Raw genomic sequence first — 14,730 nt, 5'->3', positions numbered from 1 at the left:
CTTTCTTCTAGAAGCTCTAAGTTTACACTGAATTTTATCTTCCATTTCAAGTTAAGTTTTGTATATAGTGCAATATAAGGGTTGAATTCTTTTAAAAAATTTTTTTACAAATAGAAGTCTAGACACTTTAGCACCACTTTTGTGAAAATTGTACTCTTCTGTTAAATTATCATGGCACTTTTGTCAAAAATCAATTGACCATTTATGCATGAATCTATTTCTAAACTTTCTACCCTGTTTCATTAATCTGAATATTTGCCTTCTTTCACCAATATCTTGATTACTGTGAATTTATAGGAAGTCATGAAGCAATGTGAGTTCTCCTGATTTGTCTTTTTCAAAATTGTTTTGACATTTTTTATGCAAAGAAAAAAAAAGTTTACTTAGTGGTCAGTTTTTATTATAATTCCATTACCTGGTATGGTACATAAAATCTTAACTATTTGAAAAAATGGCTGATTCTAAGATAGGGTGATTCTAAGGCTGATTCTAAGAAGAACCTGGGGAGTTTTGTAGTTCTAGAAAATGGAGAAGCACTTAAATGATGGAGGTATGTCAACGGGCTTGAGGAACTAGGTAAAGAAATTACCAATGACCAAAGTTAGAACAATTTAAGCAGCAAAACCAAAATAAGAAATAGTATTGAATTATAACCCCAAAATTAAACATCCATGAATACACAGTAGTTTAAAATAATTGGATACTTAAGTAGATGAGGGAAATGAAACAAATCTGTGCAGAAAAATTCTAAATAAATAATGTAGATGCCATTGCCTAAAGGTGATGGGACTCCTTATTCCTTAAGTACTTATTGCACATAATGATTTCCTTCCAAAGAAATTATTATACAGTCAAATGGAAAGGGAAAATAAGAGTAACTTTAGAGTGGAAAATCTGACAAACACCACCTCAGTGAGCAAAGGTGGCATCAACAGTGATAAGTCATGCTCACAGTCTGTTCTCTTGTTGTGATGTGATAAAATTTGCACTTTGTGTTCCTCCCCCAAACTTACAACCCCAATCCACAAATGAGAAAAATGTCAGACATTTCCCAATGGGGGATATTCTAAAATATATCTACCTGGTACATTTCAAGATTATCAACATCATCAAAGAGAATACAGAAAGTCTGTAACAGCCAAGGAGAACCTAGGGAGACATGATATCTAAATGTCATGTGGTTACCTGGATGGGATCCTGGAATACAGAAAGGACAAAGCTAAAAAAATTAAGGAAGGAATAAACTATGGAACAAATTAAGGAATAAACTATGGATTTTAGTTACTAAAAATGTATACATGTTTGTTTATTATAACAGATGTGCAAATGCTTTAAAGAGGAAATGAGTACAGAGTATAAAGAACTCTATACAATTTTCAAAGCTTTTCTGTAAATATATATCATTATAAAAAATAAAATGCATTTTGAAAAATTAAAATCAATGTGTAAATTTCTACAAAATAAATCTTACTCTGTTTCCCATTTTTTAACTTTTCTTAATTGGAGGAAAATTGCTTTACATTGTTGTGTTGATTTTTATCATACAGCAGTGTGAATCAGTCATAAGTATACATATATCCCCCCCTCTAGAATCTTCCTCCCACGTCCCATCCCATCACACCCCTCTAGATTGTCACAGAGAACCAGGCTGTGTGTTTCTGATTTTGATTGACTTAAATTCATAGAGCAATTAAAGAAGAAAAGAAATCATCATAATGTTTTGATTTCCAGTTTAGGAACATAGTTTATTTAACAATTTGTCTTTCTCAACTTTTCTCGTTAGTATTTTATAATTTTCAGCATAAAAATGGTGCATATGCTTTGGTACATTTATACTATCAGCTTAATATTTTTGGTACTATTGCAAATGATACTTTTTGTTTATCCCAATTTCCAATAATTTAATTTTAGTATATGTAAATATAAGTGATTTTGATATGCTGTTCTATCTGAAGCTATGTTTAACTTATGGTTAGTTTAGGAGGATTTTGGAGATATTTTGGAATTTTCTAGGCAGACAGTTTTGTCATTTTGCAAATAAACACAGTTTTGTTTTCTCTTTCGAAACTATGTAACTTTTTACAGTAGAGAAGTAGAGTCAATGGATGTAGTAAATAAATTTATAGTTACCACCTAGACAGCAATTAAAAAGCAGAGACATTACCTTGCTGACAAAGGTCCCTATAGCCAAAGCTATGGTTTTTCAGTAGTCTTATAAGGATGTGAAATTAAAAGATGCTTACTTCTTGGAAGAAAAGTTATAACCAACCAAGACATCATATTAAAAAGGAGAGACATTACTTTGCCAACAAAGTTCTGTCTAGTCAAGGCTACGGTTTTTCCCGTAGTCATGTATGGATGTGAGAGTTTGTCTATAAAGAAAGCTGAGTGCCAAAGAATTGATGCTTTTGAACTGTGATGTTGGAGAAGACTCTTGAGATTCCCCTGGACTGCAAGGGGATCAACCCAGTCAGTCCTAAAGGAAATCAGTCCTGAATATTCATTGGAGGAACTGATGCTAAAGCTGAAGCTCCAATGCTTTGGTCACCTGATGCTAAGAACTGGCTCGTAAAAGACCCTGATGCTGGGAGAGATTGAAGACAGGAGGAAAGGGGATGACAGAGGATGAGATGGTTGGATGGCATCACTGACTTGATGGGTATGAGTTTGAGTAAGCTCCAGGAGATGATGAAGTTCAGGGAGGCCTGGTTTGCTGCAGTCCATGGGGATGTAAAGGGTCAGACACGGCTGAACAACTGAACAACAACAACAACAGAGGATAAGGGGGTACAATAAACTGGGATATTAGCATTGACATATACACATTGTGTGTGTCAGTCACTCAGTCATGTCTGACTCTTTGTGACCCCATGGAATGTAGCCCACCAGGCTTCTTTGTCCGTGGGATTCTCCAGGCAATAATACTGGAGTGGATTGCCATTCCCTTCTCCAGAGACTCTTCCCAACCAGGGATTGAACCCTGGTCTCCTGCATTGCAGGCAAGAAGAACTCGACTCAATACTCTGAAATGGCCTATAGGGGAAAATGAATCTAAAAACAGAGTAGATACAGGTTACTCCTAAGACAAAACAAAACAAAACATGTCCTCCCAAATATATGTTCATAAGTAACAGCCTGTTTGACTCTCAACATCTTCTCCTCACATAGTAGACTTCAAAGTGCACAGTCAATGTTCAATGAAGACTGTGGAGTCAAAGATACCCTTCTATTTTCCATGTGATTTACTATGAATGTATATTAATTTCTGATTTATGAAAATATTTTAAATGAATGAAAACAGGATTGATGTCAGTGAATCACATAGTGTCAATACACAAATATTTTTTAAAAGTTTTAGATGAAGTTGTGGACAACTAATACAAAATAAATTACTGAGGAAATTGAAAGTACTAGTAATTAAAGCAATAAAAGCCCATATTTTTCTTGAAAAATATTTTTATAACCTGTACACATAGCCAGAACTTTGTTCCTCATAGGTTAGGATTGATTCATAGATTTTTAAAGTGTTATAATATTTCACCATTTAATTACTTTGTAATTTGAGAAATCTGGATTTGAACAATCATTAAATAATGATAAAATGGATAAATACACTACCTTGTAATTTTCAATAAATATTCTCTCTCATACAATGCCAAAAATAGGGTAATTCTTTTAATATATAAAGTATCTTCCAGGCAAACTGTATTTGATTTAACTTTTTTCAACACTAATATTCGTACTATATATACTAAAAACAAGTTTATAAATACAAAACTGTATTTCTTTTAATAGAAAAAGAATCATACCACAAAACCATTTAAACTTTCAGATTGCATTGAATTTGAAGATGAGGGAATTTGAACACTGGAAAATTTATTGCTAACCAGGCAGGTAACACCAATAGCTGTGGAGAAACCACCCCCAACACACACCAAATTTAACATCAAAAAATGAATTAAATATTTCCCAAAACATCTGGAGACATAAAGATTATATTCTGCATAATGAATATTTTTGACCCACTTTCATTTTGATTCATTCTTGTCTTCACCTGGAGAATAAAAGTTAGCATTAGATATTAGGTAACATGAATCCCAAGATAAATTATTTCCTGAAACAATCCAGAGCCCTCCCAAATTCTATGTAGATTACATGTTCTCCTGTATCCCTCTTTCAACAGTGTGACAACAGAAGCATGGGTTAAGTGCCCACACTACCTGATAACACCTGTGTCTGCGCCTTGAGATTGCACCAATTGGAGGACAAGCTTGGTCAGAACACACAGATAGGATGAGCTATCTCGGCTGGCCTCTCACCTCTGCTTTGACACTAGGAGGTTCTTGTTTTTATGTACAACTGGCTTCAGAGACATGATCTCAGAAAAAGGTAGCCAATGATCAAATAGCATTCAATATTCCCACACAGAAATTTTCCACTGGTTTCAGCATCTCATTTGCTTCACACTCTGTCAGACAAGGATCATAGAGAGCAAAAATGCCAGATTTTATCATCATTTCATAGCTCAAATTAATCATGAACTTTAGCAGCCAACATAAACTTGACAACTCAAGGCCTCTTTAGACTCTCATGAGGGTAGGAAATAATCAATAACTAAATCCAAAAACTCTAAGAATAAATTACTTGACACAATTTATAGATAAAAATAAAAATGATCAAACTATACAGAAATATCAACCTATATGTTTAAGAAGTATTCTAAGCATACCCAACATGATTGATACAATACAGTAAATATATACAATATTGGCTTGACTAATTTGAATAATGGTAGATTTCCATTTCTTTCTTGTGTTCTCTTTAAATTGTCTGAAGAAACAGACATTGGCTTTCAGAAAACTGACAGCTATAATTGAAAAGTTTAAAATTTTGAGTGGGTTTAAAAGTTGCCCTTTAAAAGCATCAAAGTCAAAATGATCTGTTCCACTAGCCATAGCAACAATTAAAAAAGCATCGTTTAAAAATCATTGTATGTGTAAACATAATGAGAATGTCTGTGCCCTGTTTAACCCCAGAAGTAAGTGCTATTTAGGCAAGGCACAAAGGAAAAAGGATTGTATTTTGTTTTTTTTTAATCTTTTTCTCTTATGAAAGACATAGATCTGTGCACCTGAGGGCCACCCGTGCTCTGATACTTTACCATTTTTTCTTAGAAATGCATAGTAGTAACAATTGAAATGACCTATATGTTAGTCACACCATTTGTAGTCTTTTCAAAAGCAGTTTTCCAAAGTTGTGGATTCCTTCTATGAATAAAAGTGCAAAATTGTTTTTCACCTTCACATCAATGTATAACAAAACCCACTGAAAAATAAAAAAATAAAAAAATTAAAAAAAAAAAATAATAATGGTAGCACATTTTTTAGATCCTCTAGTGTTTATGCCTATAGATTTGCCTTTAAATTATTATACATTCTTCCTAAGATCTAATGCTAAAATTTTAGGGACTAAGTTTCTTACGTTAAAAAAAAAAAAGGAAAAGCAATCCAAAAATTATCCAGTCAAGATGACAATAGGGCTTTCTCCTAAAGGCAAAAGAGTAGTTTTGAGGCATGTCTATGAACTATGGGTATTATTAATAGGCTCACAGATATTAATCACTCTGCTTGGTTGCTCTACATCTCTGCCTACTTTGTCAAATTTCGCAGTTCCAAATTGTGGGTTTTAACAGAAATGTATTAAATAGGATTTTCATATGTAATGAACCATATTATAATTTAATTATAAACATTATTGTACCATATATTTAAGTAATATCATGGCTCTGAATTTTTAAAAAGCTGTATAGTTTTGTATTTTATAATGCTTAATATTAACAGATTAACTGATACACACTTATTTATAAACATTGTGGTAAAACTTAAGTGAAAACGATAATTAGAAATTTTATTTCTTAGGCTTTTTAAAGTAAGCATCAACAGAGGTAATACAAACTAAAATTCAGCCTTAAGATGAAATACATAAAATAAAACAGAGAGGGGAATATTTCATGATGACATCAGTAAACAGAAAAAAAAGTGGAATGATAGCAAGATTAAGCTAAACTAATATCAAACTTCATGGCAAATAGATGGGAAAACAGTGGAAACAATGGTTGACTTTATTTTTCTGGACTCCAAAATCACTGTAGATGGTGATTGCAGCCATGAAATTAAAAGAAACTTACTCCTTGGAGGGAAAGTTATGACCAACATAGATAGCATATTAAAAAGCAGAGACATTACTTTGTCAACAAAGGTTCATGTAGTCAAGGCTATGGTTTTTCCAGTAGTCACGTATGGATGTGAGAGTTGGACTGTGAAGAAGGCTTAGCGCCAAAGAATTGATGCTTTTGAAGTGTGGTGTTGGAGAAGACTCTTGAGAGTCCCTTGGACTGCAAGGAGATCCAACCAGTCCATCCTAAAGGAGATCAGTTCTGGGTGTTCTTTGGAAGGACTGATGCTGAAGCTGAAACTCCAATACTTTGGCCACCTCATGCGAAGAGTTGACTCATTTGAAAAGACCTTGATGCTGGGAAAGATTGAGGGCAGGAGGAGAAGGGGACGACAGAGGAAGAGATGGTTGGATGGCATCACTGACTCAAAGGACATGGGTTTGGGTGGACTCCCGGAGTTGATGATGGACAGGGAGGCCTGGTGAGCTGCGGTTTATGAGGCTGCAAAGAGTCAGACACGACTGGGAGACTGAACTGAACTGAATATCAAATTTATCATAAAGCAGGCAGAATATATACTATTATGGAAAAACTTTCCAAAAGCAAAAATCTCACTAAAACTATAGGCTTTGTTTGAGGAAAGCTAAATTTCTCCTATGTGTTACTTATTTTTTTTCTAATTGCAGTATAGTTAATTTATAATTTGTGTTAGATACTTGTGTACAGCAAAATGATTCAGATACATACATATATATATATATATATATATATATATATATATTTGATCATGACATATGATCCTTTATGTGTATTGTTGCATTCAGTTTGCTGATATTTTGTGAGGACTTTTGCATCTATATTCATCAAGGATATTGCCTGGTAATTTTCTTTTTTTGGTAGTATCTTTGTCTAATTTTGATATCAGGATAATGGTAGCTTCCATGAATGTCTTTGAGAGTGCTCCCTTTGCTTTCAATCTTTTTCAATCTTCAATAGCTCAAGAAGGATTGATAGAAGTTTTACTTTGTATATTTGGTAAAATTCACCAGTGAAGCCATCCAGACCTGAACATTTGTTTGCAGGGTGTTTTTTTATTTTAAAGTACAGTTTCTATTTCACTTCTAATGACCATTGTTCAAATTATCTCTTTCTTTCTTCTCCTCACTTTTGGTAGGTTGTACTTTTCTAGAAAATTGTCCATTTCTGTGTGTTATCCAATTTGTTGACATTAAGTGTTCATAGTATTTTCTTATTTTTTTTATTTCTTCAGTATATGTTATTATTTCACCTTTTTCTTTTTTTCTTTTGTTTATTTGGGTTCTTTCTCTTTTGTCCTTGGTGAGCCTGGCTAGAAGTATGTTGACTTTGCTTACCTTTTAGAAAAACACCTCTTTTCTTTATTGATATGTTCTACTGTTTTGGTGTCTATTTTATTTATTTCCTCTCTGATCTTTGTTATTTCCTTCCATCTTTGGGCTTTAGGTTTTATTTGTTACTCTTTTTCTAATTCTTTTAGGTAGTAGGTTAGATTATTTGAGATTTTCTTCTTTCTTTTTATTTTTTTATTGAAGGATAACTGCTTTACAGAATTTTGTTGATTTCTGTCAAACCTCAACATGAATTAGCCATAGGTATACACATATCCCCTCCCTTTTGAACCTCCCTCCCATCTCCCTCCTCATCCCATCCCTCTAGGTTGATCCAGAACCCCTGTTTGAGTTTCCTGAGTCATAGAGCAAATTCTAGTTGGCTATCTACTTTACACATGGTAATGTAAGTTTCCGTGTTACTCTTTCCATACATCTCACCCTCTCTTCCCCTCTCCCCATGTCCATAAGTTGATTCTCTAGATTTTCTTCTTTCCTGATGAGTCCTGTATCACTATGAACTTCCCTTTTAGAGCTGCTTCTGCTGTGTCCCATAGATTTTGTAAGTGTCTTTTCATCATCATTTGACTCCAGATATTTTCTGAGAGCTTGTTTGAAGGTTCTAGCTGGGAAACGGAGCTACTCATATACCCTTGACTGAAGACTAGTTCTCCTCTATCAGAGATGATTGTCCTCTTCGACAGAGCCTGCAGCTTCAGGAAGGACACACATGGAATGTTGAGAGAGGAAAAGGACACCCGCCCAGCCAGCCAGATAGACTTAATAAACCCCAGTGATCAATGGGGTGACAGATGTCACAATCAGATCACCCTCGTATCCTCCAGGTATTTTCAAACTTTCTGTTTCATGTCATTGTTTACCCATTAGTTTTTAGTATCCATGTAATCTTTTTTTTTTTTTTTTCTTTTACTTTCTGTGGTTTATTTCTAGTTACATACAGTTGTGGTCAGAAAAGGTGTTTGAAATAAAAAGATGTTTCTTTACATAGAAATGTAATTTCATTACATTTCTTGAGGCCTGTTTTTTGTCCTGGAGTGCAATCTATCCTTGAGAATGTTTCACGTGCACTCAAAAAGAATGTGTGTTCTGGGCTTTTTATATGTAGCATCCTGTAGACTTCAATTAAGTTCAACTTTTCTATTGCGTCATTAGGAATCTCAGTTACCTTAATGATTTTATATCTAGGAAATCTGTCCAGTGATGTCAGTGGGGGGTTAAGATCTCCTACTATTATTGTACTCCCTTTAATTTCTCCTTTTATATCTGTAGTTTATTTTATGTATTTAAGTGTTGTCATTTCCTATACCAGGAGAACTTCCAGGCCCAGGGATCGAATTTATGTCTCTTGTGTCTCTTGTATTGGCACGCTTTACCATCGGTACCACCTAGAAGCCATTCATATATTGAGTTCATATATTCTCAAGTGTAATATCTTCTTCTTGTATCTCTGTATCACTATACAGTGTCCTTCTTTATCTTTCATTATGAACTTTGTTTTAATGTCTATATTGTCTTATATGAGCATTGTTGCATGTCCTTTCTTGTCATTTTCATTTGTATGTTCTATTTATCTTGTGATTTAAGTCATCTTTTCCTCCCTTTCCCATTATTTGGTTAGGTGATATTTTTTAAAACTATCTTTTATTGAACTGCATAGTTTGACTTGAGTCTGTATTGTTACATCAAATATTCCTAATAAAAAATAACTAGACATGATTGGAGGATGAATGACATAATGACTATTTAATATTTCAATCTTAGTCATGGACAGGTATTTTATTAATATATTGTTCTTATTTTATTCTTTCAAGGGCATGTATGTTTGTCATAGAAAATATGAAGATTAAATTTTTTATTTCATAAGAATAAAACTGAATATAAGAACTAGGGCAGAGAAATAGAAATGTCATTTTTTAAAATGATGGTCTTTGTTCCAGGTACAATATGGTTGGAAATGTAGTAATTCTGCAAAATAATTAGTGACAAATACATTGAAAATGGGATTATGATTTTTAGAAATTTTTCTATGACAATAGAAGTGAAATAACAATGGATGTGAAGGAAAGGTGTATTCACTGCCAAGACTTAGCAACCCAGTTTTAAAAGTAAAACTTGAGGTATTCTAAGTTTGCAATGTATGTGACTGAGATGGAAACAAGATTTACATAGGTGATTAAATGTCCGTTCCTCAAATCTTTTAAAATAGGATAACAATTTCTCAGAGGCATTTAAAAATGGAAAATTTAAATAACAACTTAGAGTTCCATTTGCCCTATTAATTGCAGCCAAAAATCTGTTTTCTGGAGGTAGGTGATGAGCTAAACTCTCTTCAAATAGCCTAAGTGTGAGAATTTCCTGTTCAAACTTGAAGTGACACATTGATGACAAATCAATTTTTTTCCTTCTTGCTTCACTCAGAGCCTTCACAGGGCTGTCTGTGAAGGTCACAGACATTGCTTATTCTTGTCCTGGATTTGTGCTTTTAAATTTCTCCTTTTATTACCCAACTATAGCAGGCCTCTTTTATGAAAGTAACCTGACCTCCCCACTAAAGGATGCACGACTTTCCGGCCAACAGAAGGTATGTTTACCTCCTCTCCTGTCTCTCTACTAGACTGTCTCACTTAGTGGGAACTAACAAATGCTAGATGCGATGCCACTGAAGTATAGTTAATATACAGCAAAAGCAAGGTAGAGCATTGTTGTTTTTTTTTTTTTCCATTTATTTTTATTAGCTGAAGGATAATTACTTTAGAGCATTTTTTTAAAATAATTTGGGGTAAAAAGCAATCATAAAATATCAAATATGATTAACCATTTCTCCAAGTGTTAAAGTTACTGTCTGTAGAAGGTTACTCAAGTGCATACACACAGGCATATATGGGTTTGTATATAATATTAAGTTAAACCCATAGACCTCACGACAGGGAACAATAAGTTTGGGATTTTATGATCAGTAGAAGGTAAGTTTGTTTTGTATAATAATATGCTAATATATTTTTGCTCAAACTTTATAAATAAATTCTTGGAAAGGAATTCATTGTATAGCAAAGGCCAAACATGATTCCTCATACATGTATTAGATTGAACTAAAGAACCTATATTTTTAATAAAAATCAGGTTGAAGTAACTTCCTAAGGGCTAATTTAAACTTAATTGTAAGTAATGATAGTATGCTTTTAGAAATCAAACATTGCATAAATGATATACTATACTAATTAAAGATGCTGATATAAATCAGAGAAGTCCAATAGAAATGAAAACTAAAATAATAATTAAAATTATTGAGACCTTGTAAGTGCCAGGTTGAATGTTTAGTGTTACACATGTTATATAATACATAAACCTATTTGCTTTTAAGATTAGTAATATAAGTTACTAGATAACAACTTTTTGAAAGGTCACATTTTGTAAATTTAAAAGCTGTAATTCATTTCCAGATATTTCTGACTATTGCATCAACTGTCTGAATTATTAAGTTATGTTATCTGGATTTTTCATAAGTAATCACCTACACTTATACAAGTAAAATGATCTTTACTAACTTTAACATCTATAGGATCTTTCTGGAAGTTTGAACCAATGGTGTTCTTCCATAAATGACCTATACCTATTTACCATTTTGTGGTTCAAATTTCAACCATTACATCACTTATCAGCAACTTTTGTAAAATAAGTATTTTTTAGTCTTTTTATGTCATTTTATTTTTCTTACATGTGTTTAGTGTGCCATGTAACTTTTTCCAATGTATGAAGCATTTCCTCAATTTTTAATGATTTCCCATAACTGCTCAACCATTCTAAATAAAGCCCATTTGTTACCCCTTTTCAACAATAAATGTAAGTCACTAACTAATGTAATTTAATGCAGGAAATTATTGCATATGCCAATATCACTCTCTCCTCATCCTCGAAGAACTCAGTCTTTAATCATTATTGAATTTCAAAATTATCATAAATATAGGTGAATCTCTCTTATTAGCACAACATTTTAATTTTAATACAAGCACTATGATGGTTTTAAAATATTTCTGTGGAATTTGATTTTAATGAGGGTATTATTAGTCATAAACTTCTTTATTCCTCCCTAATTTATTGCTTTTCATTGTTTCAACCAACAATATATTGTCAAATACAAAATATCTTTTTAAGAAAGTATTCTATGGTGAAATGCTTGTTTAAAGTACTGAGGAATTTAGAACCAGTCTTTAAGTTTGTTCAGCTGCAAAGGGAGCACTAAGCTCTTTGTCCCACCCATCTTGTTATACTAAGGTTCTTGTCTCACATACACCACTCATTACTCAGTTCACTTGGAGCACAGTCCTTGACCTCACTCAACTGCAGAGATGAATAAACCAAGGAGTAACCTATGCAGAACTGAAGGCAGTCAAGAACTCAAAGAGGCAGAAAATAAAACCTAAGGTTTTTAAAAGTTCCAGTTCAATAACTGAGTAGAAATTAACATATGTAGAATTAAAGCTTCAAAATGCTTCTCAGAACCTTCACAGGGATGACAAGAACTACCACTCGAAAGGTAAAACACTTGCTGGTCACACAACTGAACTGTTCTGGGGTGTGCAGCTGGGTGCCGAAGTGTGGAGAAAAGTAGGGGAGAGGCTCACATACTTTTCTCATTTTCAGGAAGACAGCTTAAAATTGGTTATGTTATTCTAATGTGAAATCCAAAGGCTACTTTGATTCTGACATTGCTATAATTTGAAGTGTTTGATCAGCAACTCATGTAGCATTACATTTGCTGAAAATGCAGCATATATTAGAGAAAGACTACAGGGGTAGAAACAGGCTGGGGTGCAAGTTTATATCCATAACTCCCTGCTCATGTGGGCTCCAGTGCATGGAAACTCTAAGCAACTGTCCCCATCACTCCTTTCTCACTGTTTCCTTTTCTCTCCCTGCAGCTTCACCATCGCCTCCAGAGAAGCTCATAGATGGGATCCTGGGAATCATCTGCCTTGTCCTGATGCCCACTGTGGAGGCAACGATCGTTGTTACTCCCTGTAAGTACATTTTAGAAAAACTGGAAGGGAACTTTTCACTTTAATGATGGTCAGTCCTCTAAACATTTCATTATATTATAGAATATGCCTGTCATTAACATACATGCATTTACACTAAATGCATAATGTTATTCTGAATTTGTCAAAAATACAAATTCAACACAGGATAATTACAGAGAGTACATATATGTATATTCTGATTTCATAACTCAAAAGAATGCTTTAGGAGATTGAAGATCTTATTGAGAAACACAAATTAATTTTTGAGATTGGTATGAGATGGTGAAATCTGTTCCTTTAGATGTCTGAAGTGTATTTTTTCACCAAATCTTCATTACCTAATTAATTTTTCTTGGTAAAATCAGTTTTATTTCAGGTTACTCTAATCCTAAAAAATAAACTGAATTTCAAACTCACAACTGAAATTGTTATGATTTATTTAGAGCAATATTAATTTTTAAAATGATTTTTTTTTAGCTACTGTAATACAGGGGCAGAATACCTCCTCTCTGATTGCAAGATTCCAGAAAGGTACACAATGGTTTAAATCTCTGAAGTAAATGCAATTTGATTTTTGTCCCTATCTTAGGCTAGTGAAAATAAGAAAATATTAAGGCATAGAACATAACTTATAAAATCAGGCAACAAACATTCCTAAGGAATGATCATGGGAGAGTGCTTTCCCTAAGCAACAGTATGATCACCATGTTCATTGTTGGCAAATGACTCCAATTTTCACCTCCTGTAATATGGTAAAAGAAATAATTTTGCTATTCTAAAATAGAAGTTTCATTTCTTGATTTTCAAAATGTGTTAAGAGAAAATAATGTTTGCTTTATGTAGAGACATAAACTGGGGTATGAGAGACTGACCCTGTATGTGAATGTATGAGTGAGATTTGTTTTATATGTACCATCTTTGAGGGTGCATAGATATGTTTTATGTATATAATATATATATATATATATATATACATACATACCTGTTTATATCTATGCATACATGTAAGTTAACTTCTATTTTTTAAAATTCAAATTGCCTTTGAATAGTAATTCACAATCTTTCTCCAGAATTTCGCTGTGGTTGTTGTCCAAAAGAGTAGTTTACGTATTCCAACAATTGCTATTCTATTCGTTTGTGGAAAAAAGAGTTGAATGAGAGTTTGATGTCCTGCACTACTTAGAATTCTATTCTGCTTTACATAGATAATGAAGAGGAAATGGTAAGATATTAAATGCTTCCAATACTTTGTTAAAGGCTTCATTCAGTCAATATTATCTTTGTTAGAATTCACTTGTGTTTTCGAATATATTTGTAGTTTGTCTAGTGACATTTGTATTACTATACAATTTGTATTGTATACAAATATTAATATTTGTAGTTTGTCTAATATCTATTAATAGTCCATTAAATAATGGAATATAACTTTATGGTACTTTATTTACATTTTAAACCATTAATGCACGTTTGGTAATTTCCAGTTCTTCTGCTCCTTGTCAGCAGGTGTTCTGATGGACCACCTTGTAAGGCTCACCTGTGTTGCCTACACGATTTTTCTCAACACAGGAGGAAAGGCTTACCTGTACCTCCTCCTACAGCCAGGTCAATTACTCCTTCTTATCCCTTGGGCTTAATGTTAGATACAATTCACAATTGTCAATATCCCCAAGTTGTTATATAAGGTGTATTTTTTTGTGGGATCTCTACAATTAATTCATGTCTTTGTAAATTTCTCTTTGTTAAATGGCCCTTAAAAAAAAATTTCCTCATTAACATTAGAAAACAGAGAAACTGATAAGTATAAATGTTTAAGTTAATTTTGAATCAAAAGTACAGACATTGGTTAATATTTATGGCAATATTAAAAGCTTCCAGCTTTCAACTTTTTGAATTTTAGTGTTACATTAGAATCTAACATGCTCATTTATAGGATGTTAAAGAATGAAAGACCCTATAAAAGAACACATCTTGACTTACCTTTTAAAAATTAATAAAAACATTTCATTAAAAACTGTTCAAGTGGAAATTCTTTATTTGGGGCTAGAAATTTCTGATATCCCAATCAATTACATCGTGGATTCCAGTCTCTTGTGAAGGTCGTGGTCATCCATGAATGTGGCTAAATGGTTCAACTTGAAAATTACAATAA

General features: G+C 33.1%; 1 pseudogene; it reads left to right on the top strand.

Annotated features, from left to right (window-relative positions):
• The first annotated feature begins 8,226 nt into the window (after positions 1–8,226).
• On the top strand, positions 8,227–14,730 carry LOC136167334 (NKG2-A/NKG2-B type II integral membrane protein-like; annotated as a pseudogene).

The sequence above is a fragment of the Muntiacus reevesi genome, chromosome 1 (genome assembly GCF_963930625.1).
Source record: "Muntiacus reevesi chromosome 1, mMunRee1.1, whole genome shotgun sequence".
In the NCBI taxonomy this organism is placed as follows: Eukaryota; Metazoa; Chordata; class Mammalia; order Artiodactyla; family Cervidae; genus Muntiacus; species Muntiacus reevesi.
This window is presented reverse-complemented; position numbering and strand designations above follow the sequence as displayed.